General features: G+C 39.6%; 1 protein-coding gene and 1 pseudogene across 3 annotated transcripts in view; both read left to right on the top strand.

Moving 5' to 3' along the window:
- dmd (dystrophin) overlaps window positions 1-22,898 on the top strand; it is a 201,531-nt gene that overhangs the window by 5,162 nt on the left and 173,471 nt on the right. For all 3 annotated transcript variants that reach the window (XR_008355731.1, XM_053477075.1, XM_053477074.1), the window contains exons 2-5: window positions 12,894-12,955; window positions 16,211-16,303; window positions 19,911-19,988; window positions 22,416-22,508. The gene's annotated coding sequence lies outside the window, so the exon portion shown is untranslated. The remainder of the gene's footprint in view (window positions 1-12,893; window positions 12,956-16,210; window positions 16,304-19,910; window positions 19,989-22,415; window positions 22,509-22,898) is intronic.
- On the top strand, window positions 1,173-20,409 carry LOC128506342 (uncharacterized; annotated as a pseudogene).

Below are 22,898 nucleotides of genomic sequence, written 5' to 3'. Positions count from 1 at the left end.
CACATCCTTCCCATCTCTATCTCTCTGCCTTGCCAACCTGTACATATCCACCTCTCCCTCCTTACTATCTAGCCTAGCATACAAGTCCTCATATGCTCTTTGTTTGGCCTTTGCCACCTCTACCTTCACCTTACTCTGCATCTCCCTATACTCCTGTCTACTCTCTTCAGTCCTCTCAGTGTCCCACTTCTTCTTAGCTAGCCTCTTTCCCTGTATACACTCCTGGACTTCCTCATTCCACCACCAAGTCTCCTTGTCCACTTTCCCCTTACCTGATAATACACCAAGTACCCTCCTACCTGTCTCCCTGATCACATTGGCTGTAGTTGTCCAGTCAACTGAAAGCCCCTCCTGACCACCCATAGCCTGTCTCAACTCCTCCCTAAAGACTTCACAACATTCTTCCTTTCTCAGCTTCCACCACTTTGTCCTCTGCTCTGCCTTTGTCCTCTTCGCCTTCCTCACCACCAGGGTTATTTTACACACCACCATTCTGTGTTGTCTGGCTACACTCTCCCCTACCAACACTTTGCAGTCACTGATCTCTTTCAGATTACAACGTTGACACAAGATGTAGTCGACCTGAGTGCTTCTGCCTCCACTCTTATATGTCACCCTATGTTCCTGCCTCTTCTGGAAGAAAGTATTTACTACTGCCATTTCCATCCTCTTTGCAAAGTCCACCACCATCTGTCCTTCTACATTCCTGTCCTAAAGACCAAACCTGCCCATCACATTTTCATCACCTCTGTTCCCCTCCCCAACATGTCCATTGAAGTCTGCACCAATCACCACTCTTTCACCTCTGGGGATGCTCTGCATCACTTCATCTAACTCACTCCAGAATTTCTCCTTCTCTTTTAACTCACATCCTACCTGTGGGGCATAACCACTAACAACATTGAACATTATCCCTTTAATTTCCAGCTTCAGACTCATCACCCTATCTGATACTCTCTTCACCTCTAGAACAATCCTTGTGTGTCCAGGGCCGTCGAGGAACAGGGAGTGGTTGTAGTTCCCTAGGTGTTCGTTGATTTGTGTCTTTGGCCCTGGCGCACACTGGGCATGCCTGGACAAACTCAGTAATGTCTTTTCTCATGGAGGGCCACCATAAGCCCGTCTGATGAATGATAGGGTTCGTCTGGTCCCAGGATGTCCAGCGATGGTAGATGAGTGGCCCCATTGGAGAACCTCCATTCTTAGACATTGTGGGACGTAGAGTCGTCCAGGCGGCACGCCTGTCGGTTCGGCCTCCGCAGCCTGTGCCTGGCGGACCCTCGTTTCCAAGTCCCAGTGAAGGGGTGTGATGATTCGTGATGATGGAATGAGAGGCACGGGGTCTGCCCGGGGAAGGTCTTCCTCATGCTGGTGTGATAGGGCGTCAGCCCTGGTGTTCTTCGACCCCGGGCAATATGATAGGTGGAAATTATATTGTTTAAAAAATAATGCCCATCTGTAACCAGCGTGCACGTTCGGCTACGGTCAGCGAGGCGCGTGCTAATTGCATGGGTTTCCCGGCTCTGTTGTCAACCACGGCAGGAGGTGGAGAACCGCAGGTGGTCGTGGTGTGGGGTAGGAGAAGGTGGGTGCGGGCGGCAGGGTCCTTGAGGCCGGCTTTGGGCAAGAGAGAAGGCGCTGATCAATATGTAGAGTGAGGTGGATCAGTCCTTCCAGTGTGGCGGGAAGCTCTTGTCCGGCGAGCCCGTATTTAATTTGTGAAGCCAGCCCCTTGTAGAAAGATGTCCGGAGCGCAGCATCCCCCCAGGTGGTCTGTACTGTGAGGGTGCGGAATTCGGCGGTGTACTGGCTCACGGATGATCCTCCCTGCCGCAGGTGGTAGAGTTTGGTGTTGGTCTCCACCTCGCCCACTGGGTGTTCAAAGGTGAGTTGCCGGGTGAATTCATTGTATGAATAGCCGGTGTCTGTGTTTAACGTCTCCACCTCGCCCACTGGGTGTCCGTGTAACGTTTGTAGGTATGTATGTTTTTTGGTTCAGATTGCTTGATCATAGAAAGAGTTATTACAGGATATTTGGGATATCTGTATGTAATTGAACAACTAATAGTTTTTAATCCTGATTAGAAGGTAAGGGATAACTTCAGGAATCCCGTATTTTTTTCAGTTACAGGGCAAGAGTCGGATGTGTTTTTTCATGGATATGATGTGTCCTTTACTAAATGGAGCAGAAGGAAAGAAATCGTGCAGAGCTTCATATTAGGAGCAACCAGTAATTGTGAACAACATTAGTAAAATTTGGGGGATTTTAATTTTAGAAAATGTTTAATTATGTGTGCATAGAAACAGGGTAATGATTTCTGTATAATCCATTATGCTTCATACTATATGAAGGTGCATGTTATTCACAAGTTCTGACGCGTGTCTTTAGTTACACAGTGTCACTGACGACATCAGACGTTTCGTTGATTTCTTTGTCTCTTGTTTATTTTCAACATCAAAAACAACGGTTGTTACAGTTTCTTGCATAAATCCACTGTAGTCACGACAAGTCGCTTGCTGTGTTCTGTAGCTTCGATAGATTACAGTTACAACAACTTATTTTACTGTATTCCTTTTAGCTTACTGTCTCACGGTCAAAAGCTTGTGTGCTCCACACCTTTCTGTATCCTTCCGTGTCTTAACAACAACTTACAACTGACGTGCGTGATAGACATGGAACTGCATAACTGTGGGATGATGTCACAGAACAACCCATGAAGTGATGTCACAATACAAATTATATTTATGATACTTAATGCTTAATGCTTAACTAATAAACTGAAATAAGATAAACATAACAACAAATCACAAGAATGAAATATGGCCCTTACACTATATATAGATGAAAATGTATATTTACAGAAAGACCCATAGTGACCACAACTTTCTTTCTCCTCTAGTGTACATTCATGGAGAAGAAATACACTTTACATTTAATACACCACTAATAAACTGCACATTTTAACGTGGATTTTATTAATCAGTAAATAAATTGTTTAAGTGATTTGCAAAGCTTTTTTTCAGTTGTCTTGCAGTTAAATAAAACATTCACAAATCATGTAATGAAAAGCTAAAAACTATTGCCTGCTATATGAGGGTATAGTGCCCTAGGATTATTAAATCTCTTTTTTCCCCTTGATGAAGCTTGCTGCCTTGGTGATGTTAGTCATTGCACTGTCAATCTGTGCAACATACTGCATAACGTTTATTAAAAATAGAGTAAGACCAGTTGTCCTATAATTAAAGCAGAGGTTCTCAAACCATATGTCTATACTCTAATCTCAGTCATCTGAAGATTTCAGTAATGTGGTATACAATTACTGGCTTACTGGCTGCTGCCAATATGTAGCTTGGCTCATCATATCCAGGAAGAAACACATGACCCTGGCCCCTAACCAAGATTTTCACAGTGACATTCCCAAAAAGAGAGCAGATTCCTCATGACTCACCTCCTAAGCTAATCTACTGGAAGTAAATCCAGTAAAAAAAATCATGTGATACATTGGAAATGGATCATTTATGTACAGCCTTCTGTAAGAAGAAAAGCACATAATCATGTACTGTACACATGAAGGGCGTTCAAGTGAAACTGGGCCTTGCACAGGAATGTCCGAGACTGAAGGCATAAAACCGAATTTACAGAACATTTCGGGCACATTATGATAATAAGACTCCGCAGTAAAGCATTTGAATGGTATGAAGATTTTAAAGAAGGTCGAACATCCATAAGTAATGATCCTGGCCAAGGAGAGAAGAGCTGTTCTGTCAGCATGGATTCTGACTCTGATAAAAAATAAAAAAAAAACAAAGGATCCAACTGTAAAAGAGTCAATAGCCCTCCCATGACCCCAATTATATATAAAGATGGAATGAAAAACATGACAAAGTACATTGCAGCCCTTAGTCACTTCTTTCTCCTTAAAGATAAAAGTAGGACACGGATCAAGACTCTTCTCTATACTGGTATGGAATGAACTTTCTCATGCCAGACTGAACAGTGATGTCATGGGGTGTTTTCAAATGACAACTGAATACATGCCTATACACGAACCACTTAAAAGCACTTAAAATTAAATAAAGCTCAAAATAAAATCTTGATATTGTACAGTATGTAAGTGTTACTGTAATTTACTGTATATAGTTACTCACCCACACTTACTTATCGGTGAATGAGATTGAGTAACTATATTGCCTGTATTGCAACTCACAGCACTAAAATGATGAAATAGATTTTTATAAAGATAGAAGTGAGAGGATTTTTTTGACTCACCCATGTTAAAGGTCAAACTTCAGAGCCATATTACAGAGATTGTTAATTATATGTAAATTATTATTATTTTTTTTAAGGAAATGTTTAGGTCAGGTGTTAGGTCTATCACTGACTGACCTTTTTCAGAAATTCCTTGCACACAAAAGTGCCATTGGACAAACTGTACTGGGAAATATAGGAAATCTATAACCATCCAGAATATGAAAGTGCAATAACTCATCAAAAAGTTTATGGTTTCAAGATGACCTTTTGTGGATTGTGTTAGGCAGTCTACTGTCCAAATGTGTGTACATTCTCCTGAAATGATGGGATTTTTGTTATAATGGGAATTAATCTGTATCCAACTACTTATGTGTATAATAACACATTTTAGCAATTTAAAGACTTAATCAGATTTTGCATATTCAACCCAAGCATGGTGCATTTCGTCTGCATTTCCTTCTACAGTTCAGAGACATGCTGTGTAGTCTGACTGGCATTTCCAAATCACCTGTAGCGTATAATTGGTTATGTGTGTGTGTGTGTGTGTGTGTGTGTGTGTGTGTGTGTGTGTGTGTGCACTGTAATTGGTTGGAACCCATCTTGTGCCCTGTGTTCTCTGGGATAGACTTTAAGTCACCTTTTGTTTTTTACTAAAATCCATACAGAACCTGTAGCTCAGCATATTACTATGGTAACCCACATGTCACTGCATCACATCTTCTTCTTTTAAAAGGCATTCTCTTCTTGCCTATGGGGCTAGTGAAAAGGGCACCGTCACAGTTTCTTTGAATGAAAAGTCACCCATAAAGGTATTTCATTCCAGATTGTCAAACACAGCTGTGGTCAGAAGGAAACCACTTTGACTTTTGAACTTGATGTCAAGGTCTAATTGTGAACATGAATGTGATGGTAATACTGGGCTTGCAATGATTTCTTTTTAAACTGGTGTGATTGTAATGAATTCCCGGCCAGGCTCCATTCCCGTCTCTGTGTGCATGGAGTTTGCATGTTCTCCCCGTGCTTGGTGGGTTTCCTCTGGGTACACTAGTTTACAATCGGTATGTGAGTGTGTGTATGTGTGTGCCCTGAGATGGATTGGCACCCTGCCCAGAATGTACCCTGCATCGTGCCCTAAGTCTCCTGAGATAGTCTCCAGGTCCCTGCGACCCTGAATACAGGATAAAGCGGTATAGAAGATGAGTGAGTGAGTGAGTGAGTGGTTGTAATGATTGAATAGATTCTTCACTATATCGATCAAATATCCTTGCATTTGGATCGCAGGGTATCTGATATCAAAATAGTGAGTTAAAATCTGCACACTTGATATTTGCTTGACTGTGTCTTTGCAAATTTTTCCATTAAATTGGTAGCAATCAACAAGTTACTGGCAACATTGGTAATTGCCAATTTTGGCAAAACTGGTAGTGATTATTTAAGTGTATTGGTTTTCATGGTACAGACCCCATTTTTAAGCAGGTGGTAGTGTCCAGTTAGTACAGTTAAATGCTCAAGTTTAATCCTGAAAACATACTCACCTTGTCTCACCTTTTCTCATGATCAGCAATCTTTAGTTGAGCTCGAAGGTGTGAATTTGGAGAAGGGGTTTCTTCTTGGACAGCAGCCTTTCAGTCCATGTCATTGAAAACCCACTTGACTGTGACACTGGTCATGAGCAAATCAATAAGTTTGCATATACTCATCATGAACATGAACATCATGGCAAGGTGGTTTCAATTATTCTCTTGATCTGTTTTTTTTCTGGGGTAGAATGATTATAAAGCACTATCAAAGTACTTTAAAGGGCACTTTATCATGTTTGCTTTATTGTTGGGGCACCTTAGAGATCATTTTATTACACTTGATCTCCTGCAGCATCACTTCAAAAGCCATTTCTTTGCATTTGCTCCACTATAGGGCTGGGAAGGATCAAAAATATGTCTACACTTTAACACATCCAAATTCAACTCTGGTAGGGCCATAAACGAACTGGGTAGTTAACCCAGGAGTGTTCTGAGCAGGGGAAACAACAAAAATGTGTGGGAAACATTCTGTAAGACCAGGGTGAATAGTAACAGAATGGTTTTCTAAGGCCTTGTATTCACCTGATGCACACACAGTGCTTGTATTAAACATTGTGCTGTTCTAAAACTTTTCTGTCTCATGTGTTACAACTTTTACACAGTATTTTATGCATCATTTTATTCATTCATTCAGGTGGGGGCCTGCCCCCTCCCCCAGGAGACTTTGGGCACAAGACGGGGTACACACTAGACAGGGTGCCAATCCATTGCTCTTATTCAGGGAGATTTGTAAAAGCGTTCGAAGTTTCTGTAATCGGTAATAGATCCTTACACTGGTTACTAGGTTACAATTAAAGATTACCAGGGACTCGGCTGTATGGGAATCTAGAGGAATTTCATTCAACCACCTAGGTGCCAGCACAGAAAACATTTTAGATGCTAAAGTCTTTTACAATCTCTGAGAGATGGTGGGACTGGTTGAGCAGTGCTGGAGGATTGGAGGGCATGTGGCGTGATGAAGTAAATGAGTCCTGGGCCATTTGTAGATTTGTAGGTAAGCATTAGTGTATTGAATTTGGTACAGGCAGTTATAGGTAGCCAGTGCACGCAATAGAGAAGTGGTGTGATGTGGGAGAACTTAAGAAGGTTGAAAACAAGCCATGCTGATGTAGAGGACGAATGTTGCACAGACGGATATAGGAGTGAGATGCAGTAGTCCAGTCTTAAAATAACAAGGGACTAAACAAGCGCCTGAGTAGCTTATGTGGAGAGAAATGCCTGAATTGTTCTGCTGTTACAATCATGGTAGGACCTTAGTAAATGTCTTTGGACTATGGGAAGAAATTAGAGTACCTGGAGGAAACCCACCAAGCTCGGGGGGAACATACACAGAGCCTGAGATGGGAATCAAATCCAGACCCTGAAAGGGCCAGGTGACAGTAACCACTACGCCACCCACCATGTTGCCAATTGTATTGTGAAGATTCATGAATAATGTAATGTACCAGCTGGTAAATATAGTGACCAGTTAGAGTAGAACTGGAAGTGTTTTGTCAGTAACTGGAGGTAACTGGGCAGACCTTTTTTTTGTGCAGGAGAGATAAACATTGCTTTAAAACGTGTTACAATTAGAATGAAATATGCACATTTAAAATGAGATTATTAGAGTATAATATCTGCGGCTGGAGTGTTTATCCTGAGTCTCACCCGGGCTACAGATCTGCCTCAGCATGCACTTCGCTCTGGACAGATAAACCTGCTTGTTTTTCAGCGACACGCCCCCTGAACCATCAGCCTCGACGATCCGCTTGGCTGCACTGTGAATGTACCGTAACCTGAGTGAGAGGGGCAGTGAGAATAAACTGCGGTCGAGTGAGGTGTGTGTATGTGTGTGTGTGTGGCTGTGAGAGCGATCAGCATGCACAATCGCGGCGGAATAATGAGCGGAGCGGCGATGATGTTTCAGTCCAGGTAACACTGTGTGTGTGTGTGTGTGTGTGTGTGATGGCATGATGTGAGACTGGATTATCAGGGTTTGATGCACAGGGGGATAGTTATAGACACAGCTGATCAATACAGCCCTCGATGAGACCGTGTAATCCGTTTACCATCTCATCTCCTGGATCATGTTGTGTTTCATCATCTGAGGAATGTGTGTGAGTGTGTTTTAATTTAATAATGCAGTCATTCCTGGTTAAAATATAGATGTAAATAGTTAATTGTTTGTACGCATTTCGACTGGATTCTACGCTGTTTACGTTCATAATTGACACAAAGTTACTTCGATTCTCAGTCCTGAATCTCAGAGTGCGCGCGCGCTCTCTCTCTCTCTCTCTCTCTCCACACCGGAGAGATGAATTGCTGTTTTTTTCCTCTGCGTGTGTGTGTGTGTTTGTGAGTGTTTGTGTTCAGTGTAATAAAGTAACCAGGACTGTTTAGATCTCGCCATTGTTTTTTATCCATTAGGTTCGGCTCAGCCTCATTACCCTACAATCCTATTAGTGTGAAGGCGGATTTGGCGCGCGCGCACACATACTGTACACACACACACACACACACAGGAGCGCAGTGAGATGGTGAGATTGTGGCGCAGACTCTCCAGCCGTCTCTCACATCTGATCAATAGCAGCTCGCTGTTCTGTCTGTCGCTCCTCATGTTTCCGGCTTCCCAATCACACGACCTGATGTAAAATCACTGCTTCCGACTGAAAGCCTTGTATTGTTTCATTATATAAACCATACACATGAGTAAATGTTAAAAACACTTCAGGTTCAGGTTCAATTTGCCACCAGATCTATTCATTCTGTCCTGATGTTTAATGTCTCCTCCTCTTGTAATGTTGTATACATTGCAGTTTCTACAAACTCTTTTACTTTCGTCATAGCTTTGTAGCATATATATATATAGGCCAAAAGTTTGGACACACCTTCTCATTCAATTTGTTTTCCTAATTTTCATGACCATTTACATTGGTAGATTCTCACTGAAGGCATCAAAACTATGAATGAACACATCTGTTATGTACGTAACAAAAAAGGTGAAATCATGTATTCACCTTTCTGTAAAATAGCCACCCTTTGCTCTGATTACTGCTTTGCACACTCTTGGCATTCTCTCGATGAGCTTCAAGAGGTAGTCACCTAAATGGTTTTAGTTCACAGGTGTGCCTTATCAGGGTTAATTAGTGGAATTTCTTGCTTTATCAATGGGGTTGGGACCACTAGTTGTGTTGTGCAGAAGTCGGTAGGTTACTACACAGCCCACAGCCCTATTGGACTAATGTTAAAATTCATATTATGGCAATAACCATAGTCATAATATGGCAATCAGCTAACTAAAAAAAACAGGGGGCAAACTTACTTTAAGAAATGAAGGTCAGTCAGTCCGGAAAATTGCAAAAACTTCAATTGTGTCTCCAAGTAGAGTTGCAAAAACCATCAAGCGCTACATCGAAACTTGCACACATGAGGACCGACCCAGGAAAGGAAGACCAAGAGTAACCTCTGCTTCTGAAGATGACTTCATCCGAGTCACCAGCCTCAGAAATCGCAGGTTATCAGCAGCTCAGATCAGAGACCAGATAAATGCCACACAGAGTTCTAGCAGCAGACCCATCTCTAGAACAACTGTTAAGAGGAGAATCAGGCCTTTATGGTCAAATAGCTGCCAGGAAACCACTGCTAAGGAGAGGCAACAAGCAGAGTTGATTTATTTGGGCCAAGAAACACAAGGAATGGACATTAGAGTAAAAATCTGTGCTTTGGTCTGATGAGTCCAAACCGCTGTGTCTTTGTGAGACGCACAAAAGGTAAACGGATGGATTCCACATGCCTGGTTTCCACTGTGAAGCATGGAGGAGGAGGTGTGATGGTGTGGGGGTGTTTTGCTGGTGACGCTGTTGGGGATTTATTAAAAAAATTGAAGGCACACTGACCCAGCATGGCTACCACAGCATCCTGCAGCAACATGCCATCCCATCCAGTTTGCGTTTGGTTGGACGATCATTTATTTTTCAACAGGACAATGACCCCAAACACACCTCCAGGCTGTGTAAGGGCTATTTGACCAAGAAGGAGAGTGATGGAGTGCTGCGGCAGATGACCTGGCCACAGTCACCGGACCTAAACCCAATCGAGATGGTTTGGGGTAAGCTGGACCGCAGAGTTAAGGCAAAGGGGCCAACAAGTACTAAACACCTTTGGAAACTCCTTCAAGACTGTTGGAAAACCATTTTAGGTGACTACCTCTTGAAGCTCATCGAGAGAATGCCAAGAGTGTTCAAAGCAGTAATCAGGTGGCTATTTTAAAGAAACTAGAATATAAAACATGTTTTCAGTTATTTCACCTTTTTTTTGTTACGTACATAACATAACTTTTGGCATGTACTATATAAATACTTATTGACCTCACTATATATATACTGAACAAAAATATAAATGCAACACTTTTGTTTTTGCTCCCATTTTTAATGAGATGAACTCAAAGATCTGAAACATTTTCTACATAAACAAAATAACCATATCTCTCAAATATTGTTCACAAATCTGTCAAAATCTGTTACGATGAAGAACTGGAGTCAAGTCGAGACCCCAATGAGGACGACGAGCATGCAGATAAGCTTCCCTGAGACTGTTTCTGACAGTTTGTGCAGAAATTCTTTGGTTATGCACTCCGATTGTTTCAGCAGCTGTCTGAGTGGCTGGTCTCAGACGATCATGGAGGTGAACATGCTGGATGTGGAGGTCCTGGGCTGGTGTGGTTACACGTCGTCTGCGGTTGTGAGGCTGGTTGGATGTACTGCCAAATCCTCTGAAACACCTTTGGAGATGGCTTATGGTAGAGAAATTAACATTAAATTCACGAGCAACAGCTCTGGTGGACAGTCCTGCTGTAAGCATGCCAATTGCACGCTCCCTCAAAACTTGCGACATCTGTGGCATTGTGCTGTGTGATTCAACTGAACCTTTCAAAGTGGCCTTTTACAGGTGGCCAGTCTAAGGCACACCTGTGCAATAATCATGCTGTCTAATCAGCATCTTAATATGGCACACCTGTGAGGTGGGATGGATTATCTCGGCAAAGGAGAAGTGCTCACTATCACAGATTTTGACAGATTTGTGAACAATATTTGAGAGATATGGTAATTTTGTGTATGTAGAAAATGTTTCAGATCTTTGAGTTCATCTCATAAAAAATTGGAGCAAAAACAAAAGTGTTGCGTTTATATTTTTGTTCAGTATATATATAGTGAGGTCAATAAGTATTTGATCACCCTGTGATTTTGCTAATTCTCTTACTTAGAAATCATGGAGGGGTTTACAATTTTCAGCATAGGTGCATTTCCACTGTGAGAGACAGAATCTAAAAAGGAAAAATCCGGAAATCACATTGTATGATTTATTTACCAATCTATTTGTGAATTACTGTGTCAAATAAGTATTTGATTACTTGCTTATCAGCCTGATTTCTGACCCTCAAAGACCTGTTATTTTGCTTTTAAATAGTCCATATGCTTCTTACAGAGCCACTCCTTGGTTTTCCTGGCTGTGTGCTTTGGGTCATTGTCATGTTGGAAGACCCAGCCACGACCCATCTTTAATGCTCTGACTGAGGGAAGGAGGTTTTTGCCCAAAATGTACTAAATCACAGGGTGATCAAATACTTATTGACCTCACTGTATATAAAAAGCCTTTACTGTGTAAAACTTCTTTTATTTTGTATTTGTATGTGTGTGCACAGCATGCGTTTACTGTTTAAAATAACACACTTGTTTGCGCGCATTGTAAAGCAAAAGAAAATTTCATTAGAGAGGTTAAAGATCCATTTTCTTTCTCCCACTCTTTCTTTGTCAGCATGCACTGTTTCCCTTATGTGTGCGCATCATTGGACACCGTGCCCCTTCACAGACACCCCTCCTCCTCTTGCCTTCATACACACTAACGTAGACACTGCTCTGTTGCAATTTTATTTTAATGGTAAAATGCAGGTTAACTTGTTTTATTTTTACTTTACAGCAGTGAGTCCATTAGTTTTTGTGCGCACACTTGACTGTCAGAGATGTTTCTTGTTAATTTTTCCGATGAGGCGGTGTTTTTGTTAGTGTGTGTGAAAGTCGTCCCGAACAGTAGTTCCTCCCCCTCCTTTCAAATAAGAGAGGAGGAAGGGATACTGTGTAAGACAAGAAAAGGGAAAGTCGCACAAACACATACACACACACACACACACACACAAACACTAACGGAAACACTTAACTGTCTGGATTTATTTTTAGTTTTTTTGAAGGTAAAGTGCAGGTTAATTTATTTATTTTTTTTACTTTACATTTTGTATCATTAGGTATTTTTTGGGGGGGTTATGGAATAATAATTTTATTATTTTTTATGGGAAAATTTTATTTAGAAGCGTTTTGATTTATGAACTTTAGGTTCCAGAAGCAATGTGGCAGCAATGTTTCCTCTTATGATGTCAGAAGTTGTACCATTGTTGATGCTGTCATGTGACTTTGAGAAGAGAGGTGTATATTTTTCATTGTGAAGTGTCTGTACATTTTTGGGTCCCTCTGTATTTCATATAAAGCTGTTGTATTTATTTAAGTACATTTTTATTTTCAGGTACTAGATGTTACTTATTTCAAAATATGATAATTACATGATAATTCATTTAGTAATAGTAGTAGTAAACTACATGCACAGCTACCACAAAGTCCTAATCAGCCCAAGTTGTAATCAGCAGGAAAAACATTTGAGTCATCCAAAGGTCACACTGAAAACAGTAAAGAAACAGTAGAAGCCCAGGATTGAGTGTTTCACAGATTTTTATTTGAAAAGTTGAGTTTAAACTGAGCACATCACCACTGTTTAGCTTTTAAGTGTAACCTTCACGTCTTCAGGATCATTATATAATGACTGACCCTGTGCCAAAGCAACATGACCATAATAAAGCTGATATTTTAGGCAACATAAACTCTCAGATCTTTCAGCTTGTTAGTTATGGCTTTGTTTCTTTATTTATGCAATTAATAGTTAATTAGAAAATGCATCCTTTTACTAATTGTAATTTATAAGACCCATTTAATTGCATTTAAGAAACAGCTAATTTTAGGATTTTCATTTAATTACAGATGAAAGAGAAGACATACAAAAGAAAACCTTCACAAAATGGATAAATTCACAGCTTATTAAGGTAAGATGGTTTTATGTATCTGTTTACTCATTTAATCATTAATTATTTTACTAATTACATACATTTATTAATTTAGATATAAGGAAACATTATATAAGAACTTTGTTTATTTTTAATACTTGTATGTATTAGATATTTTTAAAAAGAAAGACAACCAAAATTGATTCAACTATCATAAACCTTTTAAAGGATCGGATTAAATAAATGAATCTTTTAATATATTTTGAAAGATGGTGGTACAGTATATAGATTCGTGTAGATACTTCTAATATTAGATGAGTATTTAATAATACAAAAAATATATAGAAACATTAATTTAACAATTCAGATAAACGGACAAACATAAATGCATTTACTGACCTCTCCAAAGACCGGTGCACAAGCTTCCCCGACCCTTATTGCATCAGTGAGGTTTGTTACAAAATAATATTTGTTGTTTATAATCCTAAATCCTGCAAATATGTAACTTTCATATGCACAACATGTGCAAAAGTATGTGGACAGCTACCCATGTGTGGACCTTTCGTCACCAGTTGCCACAAAGTCTCGCTTGCGTGAGCTATATGCCTGTAGCCACTTCTAGGAATTTTTTTCTACGTAACCACTACAACGTTCAACTTTGATTTCAGCAGCCCACATATTCTTCCTTTAGCCTTTTCCAACCCACATGTACTGTTGGCAGTCTGCATACAATCTGGGACAGCTATCCTCAAGAGGCTGACAGCCCAGATTAGATCAGAGGCTGATGAGCAGCTAAGAGCACTGATCACTACGATCTGCAGGTATCAATCCCTCTGTGACAGAGCTGATTGGAACCTCACTATTGACACTGAACCCCCAGGATAAAAAGACACAGGAAGGATCTCCACCAAGTTGTACTGCCTGTTGTACTGACGTATTTCCTTAATCGCCACACATTTTGTAAACACATGTCCTAGTAAATAAACCCCAGTGTATAGTAAACCTTATTGTGCCAGTCAATTTAGGTAGAATGCTGCAGTATGTTCGGTTCCAGGTCCTGTTAAAATTGCTTTGACTGTGTACCTCACCTGCAACACTTGGATCTGTTATATAGGAAAATGTGAGCTCAAACTTTGACTAAACCTAAATAACCACTACCATTGCCTGTTATCCAGGTGAGGAAAGACCATTCCCAGAAGTTATTAGAAAGTTTTAATATAAAAAATAAAAAATTATGTTTTAATATAAAGCTCTTTCACTTGATGCCCTTCTTGATTCAACCCACCTTGTTCTACCACTAACTTGTGGGGCCCTGTGGAGGCCATAGAGTTTTCCCATCATGGAATCAAATCCCAGTTTCCCATGTCAAGTGTTGAAATACTCTTACTGGACTAAAAGGACATGCATGTATGTAATGTGCAGAATCACAAAACATCAAAAAACATGCAGATATATGTCAAGAGCTTCAGTTATTATTCACATTAAACATTAAAATGGGGAAAAGTGTTATTGCTATGACTTTGACGTTGATACCAGAAGGGCTGGTTTAAATAACAGAGGCTCCTCGAAATTTCATTGAAATCTTTTTGGTCTTTGCAACGCAACACTCTGTAGAGTTTACACAGAAGTGAAAAAAAAAAGTGAATAACTTTTTTTTGTGGGTGGAGATGGCTTGTAGATAAGACAGGTCAGAGGGAAATGGTCAGATTAGATTGACCCGCCGGAAGGAAAAAGCAGCTAAAAATTATTTCTTATCCTCATGCACAAAACTTCAAACTTTAAGGTGGGTGGGCTACAATAACCTGGAGCACAGGACCGAAAAGTATCTGAGGTTGAGCTTCATTCGCACAGGCTCACCCTAACTAGAAAGTTAAGAAAGTAATCACCTGGTCTTTTTCCAGTCTTCAGCTGTCCTCTTTTGGTGAGTCCTCAGAGTTATGTGTTTGGATAAACGGAGCAAAAACTGATGTGAGCTCTTCTGCAGCTGTAGCTCATCCTCGGTTAAAGTGTTGAGCTTTCTACGATGCTTATCTGCTCACAATGGTTTTAAAGAGTAGTTACTGTAGAATTCCTTCTAGTCCAGACCTTTTAGTCCAGACCAGTGATTCTCCACTGATCTCTTATCAACAAGGTGTTTTAGCCGTCTCACCCTGTGCACACACAATGCTGTTTTCCACTGTTCTGAGTAAACACTAGAGACAGTTGAGTGCACTTACTGAAATATTCAAAATCTCTTGTCTAGCCTTACCAGCCATGTCACAGTAACTGCATGGAAGTCACTCTGTGTAAATGAGCATAGGTGTTTTTATTAAAGTGACTATACTGAATGTTGGCTGGGTAACTTTCCCGGGGGTCATTGGCGCTTGTGTAGTGACCATTTTTATCTCATGTAAGATAATCAGTAGTGATGGGTCATTCATGAACGATTCTTTCTTTTTGAACAAATCTTTAACATGACTCAGAAGAACGAGTCTGGGAGAGTGATTCGTTAATTTTCCACTGGTCACGCACGCGCAAAGCATCGCAAAAACCTCCGTAGGTTATGCACAGGAAACATAAATAAGCTCATGAGTCTTCTGGTCCAAGTCGTTTGTTTATTTGTCACATGACTCCGATAGGTGGTATGCAGTCAGCATCACTAATATACTAATCACCTGCCTGATCATCTGTCATCATCTGCACCTGTTTCTTACTGGTTCACGTCTCAAGTTAGTTGTAGTTTGCTTGAATGATTCATATAAGCCAGGCTCCATTCCCGCCTCTGTGTGCATGGACTTTGCATGTTCTCTCCGTGCTTAGTGGGTTTCCTCCAGGTACTTAGGTTTCCTCCCACAGTCCGATGACCTGCAGGTTAGGCTAATTGTTGTTCCCAAATTGCCCATAGTGTGCGAATGAGTTTGGGAGTGTGTGAATGTGTGTGTCCTGCGATGGATTGGCACCCTGTCCAGGGTGTACCCCACCTCATGCTCTAGGCCTTTGGTGATAGGCTCTAGGCCCCCACGACCCTAAATACAGAATAAAGTGGTGTAGAAGATGAGTGAGTGAGTGTTTCATATCACTGTGTGGCTTAACAAACAAAAAAACATTTCTCTGAAATTGCTCAGGTAAATAGAGTAGACTGAAACTGAGATGCAAAAAATGTCCTTCAGCAAGCCTGGATAACTATTCCTCAAGACAAAGAAAAAAAAAAAAAAAAATGAAAGTCTGGCTCTTTGGAAGCAAAATATACAGAAATGCGAGTGGCTCCAGATTATATGATGTAATTTTATACCTTGCTTTGTGTTTATCCTTCAGGCAGGAAGAACTCCTATTAATGACCTCTTTACAGATCTGTGTGATGGCCATCGCCTTCTGGAGCTTTTGGAAGGCTTGACTGGGAATGAATTGGTAAGTATATTTGATAAAAGTTGTCATATAGCATATTTTCACAGAGAAAATAAACAACAGGTTCACAGGTTCTCTTTTGTATTTTCTACTGTATTCTCCATGTATATGTAAGCCCCTTGGACATCCCCAAATTTAATGTTGGGTTATGCAACCTTTGGTAGTATAGTGGTTAGCACTGTTGCCTTGCTCCTCAAGGGTTTGATTCCTGCCTCGGGTCTGTGTGGAAGGAGTTTGCATGTTTCTTTCCATGCTTGGTGGGTTTCGTCTGCGTGCTCTGGTCACCTCCGACAGTCCAAAGACATACAGTTTAGACTATAGTAATTGGCATTTCCAAATTGCCCATAGGGTCTGTATGCGCAAGTGGATGCTGAGCAGATGTCTTAATGGGAATAAATAATGTTAATGGTAACTATTGGCCTCCACGGTCCCTAGTTGGAAAACAAAAATTCATAGATGGGTGGATATATGGAGTTCTTATTATAATATACAATTAACCAACAAGAAGATTATTAAATCTATTTCTATTTTGACTCGTTATTACTATGCAGTAAAATGCTCAGTGTTGATTTAACCCTTTCGGGGATTATTTGAGTCCAATTGGATGGAAGCAATAAACACTGTCCAGAACAAATTTTAGAAGAGTCAGGGAAATTAAAATTTCTTGCATTTTTTTATTTAAAGAGAGATACAAGCAGGTGTAATAACATTGTTGCATTTTTATTAGAGATTCTGTTGCTTCTGTAGAGAATGTGATATTTAAAAAGGTTTCATTGTAGTGTGCTTGTATTTGAAGGAGAACTGGATTTTGAGCAGTGTACCCACTAAGCCTTCAGATGTTAAGATGAAATAAGCTTTCATTGCAGTTTTCTTATTGGGCATTTTACCATTGTTCTTTTGCTTACTGAGTAGGAAAATGAGCTGTATTACAGGGCTCTCAAACGTTTAGAATATTGTGGGAAAAATTTTTTTTTTCATAATTTAATTTAAAGTGAAAATCCTTTATTCTAAATATATTTTATGTCAGAAAATTCTACAGAAAACATTGCAGTTGTTAATGATTTGGGGTGACGTGTCATCTGCTGGTGTTGGTCCACTGTGTTTTTTCCAGTCCAGCTTTTTTCCAGCTCTGTTAAGGTCCTGTCACATCATTTCAATTGGTCAAACAACTCCCCTTTGTTCTCATCTATTTATAGGACATTGTTCAAGAAGTCTTGTGGTTTCATGTGATTTAGCTTTTGCTGTTTTTTGGTGTATTTTTCTGAGCATTGTATGGTTTGGGGGTAGGGCTGTGCAATTAATCGAATTCGAATTTTAATTTTGATTTCGGGTCTCAAAGATCACAAAAATGGTGTAATCGGGGAAAAAAAAAACGATTATTCACTTTTTTAAAAGTTTTTTTGACCTGTGTTTTAACGCGCGCGCGCATCCGCACTTTCGCCCTTCCAGAAGGCCGAACTCTCTCACTCTATACCGTCAGCGAAGAAGTCGCGTATGTGGTATCTGATCGCGTTTAAAAATCAGCACGAGTGAAGATGGTAGAAAAAGAGCAGCCACAGAAGTCTTTGGTCAACAAAAGAGGTAGAAGCAATTCTGTTGTTTGGGAACAGTTTGGATTTGAAGAAGCGGACGTGGATCAAAAACATATTAGGTGCAAGATTTGCTACGGTTGTGTCGGGACCGGTTGGTAACATCACAAATCTTTTTAACCATTTAAAATTTAAACATAGACCGACATATGACCAACTAATAAAAAAACCGAAAGAACGACAAACAACCCCCACAACATCCTCGGCAACACAGTCAGTGCAGCTCCGTATCCATCCAGCTCAGAAAGGCACAAAAAATAACAGATGCCGTTACATTCAGCTAAAGACATGTGCTCTATTAGTACGGTTGAGAACGAAGGATTCAGGAAAATGATAAATACTCTGGACAAGCGTTATGCTTTGCCATCTCGACACTATTAATAATAATTTATTATTTATAATTTATTAATTATTTTATTTAATATTTATATTTTATTTATTACTTGTTTTCAAAAGATTGTGGAAGTGCACTACATTGTTGATCTTGTTTGCCTTTATCTGTTTTATCTGTCTTAAGGAGTTTTAAGGAGAATTCACTGTTCTGTTCAATAAATGCAACATATTTCCAAAGTTAAAAAGTAATCGTGTAACATAATCGTGATTTCAATCATGACCAAAATAATCGTGGTTATGATTTTTTTTTCCATAATCGAGCAGCCCTAGTTTGTGGTGAATGTGCCAGGACATCCTCTCCTGGAAGATTGTCAAGTCAATTGGCAATTGGTCTTAAACTCATTTTATTTGTGCATAACAATTTCACTGACAAATGTTGAATTCCAGATTGTTGGGAAATTATTTTATAAACCTTTCCAGATTGATGTGCAGCAGCAATTGCTTCTCCAAGACCATTGCTATCGTCTTACCCTCTTGGCATTGTGTTAACACACACCAGAATGATCCAGACAGGGAAACTGCCAAAACTTCTTCTTCTTTTTATAGAGGTCTGCTCACCTGCTGAAGATTACTTTTGCTAATGATTAACCACAGCCAACTTACCCTCTGAAATCCTGTAAAAGCTGTAAGGGAGTACTTAGTATTGCCCACATGTTTTTTTTCCTTCTGCCTTAATCTTTTGTGTTAAGTAAATAATTGCACTGCCCCCCCCCTTTTTTTTAAGGAAAATCCCATCATGCAGGGACACTAACTGACAGTGTATTGGTGTATTAGATTTATATGTCTATTGACTTGTCTTTTATTTTCGTTTGATGTATTTTCAGGTAATGGCTAGAGTGCTCCAGTGTTACATTCTGAAGCTCATATGCAAAATTGACAGGGCTTGTAATAAAACATGTTGTTTTCCGTCTGCTCCCATTAGGGGATGCCACAGTGGGTCATCTGATCCACAAATTTGATTTGACACATGGCTTTATGGCAGATGCCCTCCCCCCATTTTTATCTGCTTTTGTGGCAGAGATGTCCTGCAACACCAGTGGCTAGGTGTGGAATACTGGCTGGGTCGCAACCCCTTGGCCTTCAGCATGGCAGTCCAGAAGCCCACTGAGCCACTAATAGGTCTGATGATACAGTATAAAGGGAATAAATGTGGCGAACAAACAAATACCTACAATTGAGGTCAAAAGCAAATAATATTCCAAGGCTACTAATATTTATACTCAATGAGAAATCATTGCACATTCCTCATGAAAGCAGATTGTTTTAAAATGACTTCTAATATTTTGATTCAATTTGTTTATTTTTATTCAAAAAAAAAATGTATGGGAATCTGGACGCTGAGATCTTTATCCTAAGTGTGTAAAGATTTTTGTCCTCATTTATATTTGAGCGGAGAGAGGCAGGAAAGGGCACAAAAGTTTATAACGAGAAAAGTTTCACAAAAGATCATTTTGTTTAAGATGTTAAACCACTGTTAGGCAATTTAGCCGTTATTCTAATAGTAGGTATGAAAATAGAAGGTATGTAAATGCATTCTCTACAGAGTTTTGCCATGTTTGCTATGTTTTGCTTCACATGTGTGATGGTATAGTTTGTGTTTACTCTTTATAAATGTGCTTTATTTGCAGGCCAAAGAGCGTGGTTTTACCCGTGTGCACTCACTCAATAATGTCAACAGAGTGCTACAGATTCTTCAGAAGAATAATGTAAGTTTTATGCAAAACAGTTCTTTTTGAAAGAGAAAAGGTCTCTCTTCAGTCTGTGAACCCTCACATTCTACCACATCCCTAACGTATTCTGTTGGATTCTGATGGGGAGGCCCCTAAAAACTAAACTCATTGTCACATTTAAAAAAACAGTAAAGGCAACTCTTACTTTTTTTGGAGTGATGCATTATCATGCTGGAAGTAGCCATGAGAAGTAAATTTGAGGTAAATTATGGCAAAAAAAGTGATGCACATGGTCAGTAATACTATTTAAATAGGCTGTGGCATTAACATGATCACTATTTGGTAATAACAGGCCCAATGCGTACCAAGAAAACATTTCCCACAGCAATATACCAGCTTCACCAGTTGGCCAAATTCTAACCGTACCTGTGTGTTCTGTGTGCTTCAGCAGATATAGAGATCAAATCAGACCCAGGCTGTCAGAGATGTTCAGTTGGCCCAATCAGTAGAAAACAATGTTGAGGCCTCATACTATTTTTAATGCATCCTTAATCTTATTCAATCCATAAAATTAGTTTTCATTGCAAAAAGTCCTTGTTAGGTGACTGACTTCCCAAAATGTACTAGGATCGGAGTTGCTGCCTAAACTGTACTGACCTAAAGTCTTCAGGTCAGTACAGTTTAGGCAGGAACACCGATCTTCAGCTGAACAAACAAATAATCTTCATCTGAACAAAGCATCTGTAATTGGTACTGAAATTTTATACTGGTCAACCTACCTAAATTCCTAAATTCAACCTACCTCGAGTTTTATCGTAACGGCCAGTTTACATTATTATTACATTGTTACTGTAGGACATCACACAGGATACGGTATCTCATTATCATTATTGAAAGTGTACTTCATAGTTGTTTTCTTCCATGCAGTGCACCCTATAAGGCCATCATGTTTTGTGTTTATTAAAAGCGCACTTATAGCGTGTTTACCCCAAAGGGCACTTATTTATTTTTTAAATGAAAATGATATTTAACTATGTACTTCAATATGTTAGATTTAATTACAGCTTGCTTTCCTTTTTCATTTGTTTGTTGTACTAAAAGTAATACAGAAGCTGTAGTTCAACATCTTCTTTATTTAAAAGGCATGATTTTTTTGTCAATTTATTGTCAACAAAAATATATATTGTCTATTTATATGTACAACATACAGCTTTGCTATAGGAAATCACCAAGAATTTGGAGCACAAGGTTAAATTTATTTCAGATTTTCTGATATTAACCTTGGGTTTAACTTATTTATGCAGGGTTAAAAATATACATGAAGCACACTTAATATTTGATTGAATGTCCCTTAGCAAGTTTAACCTTTAGCAGCTGCTTTATAAGCCACCAGCAACTTTCTACCAGAACTCTTGCTGTATGTTGGACCACTTCCTTTAGGTAGAATTGGTAGTGTTCGTTTAAATGTGCATGATCCTGACTTTTAAGCACAGTCCATGAGCTTTTGATAGGGTTGAGGCTTCAAAAGCTTAAAGTGCCTGTCCTATCATTCTGAGATTGCAAGTTCGAATCGTGTGTAATGCTGCAGCCTCTCGCACCGGGGGGCCTAGAAAGAGCTAATTAGTCAAGCTCTTTTAGAGGGGAGGCATAGGAGGTGCTTAGTGCTTTCACATCAATCACTCTTCTACAGCCAATCACAGGTGTGTATGAGCACATACAAGTATAAGAAGCGAATAGTGCTGTCCTCCGAATGTGTTATGTCGCTAACAATGGCGTATGAGCCGACGGTTTGAAAAGATGTGGTTGGTGGCATCATATGGCTTGGAGGAAGCACGTGATGACATTCGTCCTCCCTTTTTGGTAGTTGTAGCCTTGACATGGGAGCACCTCGAAAATAGGGGGGCTGTGTTGCTGTGTTGCTAAAGGTTAGCTTGCTTTTATCCATTCCACAAAGAGCTTTGATGTTGGTTTGGGGTCACTGTCCTGAGTTTGACCCATTTAGCTGATGATATGAGGTTATGCTTGAGAATTCTGTGGTCGTTCTCATTTTTATATGTTCATGAATTTTATGCAGTGCACCAGTTCCACTAGCAGCAAAATAGAGCCAACAGGCACTTTATTGTATTTACTCTACTCTGGGAGCATCTTAGAAGGCACTGTACTGTACTTGCTCTTCAATGGGACCTTGGAGAAATAACCCTACAGGATAGTAATCATGTTTGTTTTGGTGTGAGGGCACTTTTATCATGTTATATCTACTGTGGGGTATTTTAAAAGGCATTTTAGTACATTTGCTCCAATGGGGAGGTACTTTGGATGCACATTGCTGATTGTGGTTTGTAAAAATGTGGTCCTGGGAATAGATTTATATTATATAAATTTATATTTTAGCCTTGTATAATTTTCATTTTGCTTCCCATACTGCTAAACAGTTTAATGTTTCTATTTATGTCCTACTTCTAGGTTGAATTGGTAAATATAGGAGGAGCTGACATTGTTGATGGCAATCATAAATTGACTCTGGGACTCATCTGGAGCATAATCCTTCACTGGCAGGTAAGACATATAAGTCAGTCATGTCATATTTCAGTCTCGTCAACATTGCAAGTAGCAGGTATTTAAATCTACTTTGATACAAACCAGTCTCCTCTACACTGTCATCAATGCATTTTTGCTGCAGCAACACCACTGTTTTTTTGGTTTGTTTGTTTTTTGTTTGTTTGTTTGATTGATTGATTGATTGATTGATTGATTGATTGATTGATTTTTATGCCAGTCTGTGTAAACTCTGAAAACTGTTCCTAATAAAGTGGGCTCACTTACAGTATTGAGTCACTCAGATGTTTTGAAAACTACAATAATACAGGATACTAACATAATTTGACAGTAATTTGACAGTTAAACAAATTAACAAGTTGACAAGTTAAACAAAAGAAACTTTACAGA

This window comes from Clarias gariepinus, chromosome 18 (assembly GCF_024256425.1).
Source record: "Clarias gariepinus isolate MV-2021 ecotype Netherlands chromosome 18, CGAR_prim_01v2, whole genome shotgun sequence".
NCBI lineage: Eukaryota > Metazoa > Chordata > Actinopteri > Siluriformes > Clariidae > Clarias > Clarias gariepinus.
This window is presented reverse-complemented; position numbering and strand designations above follow the sequence as displayed.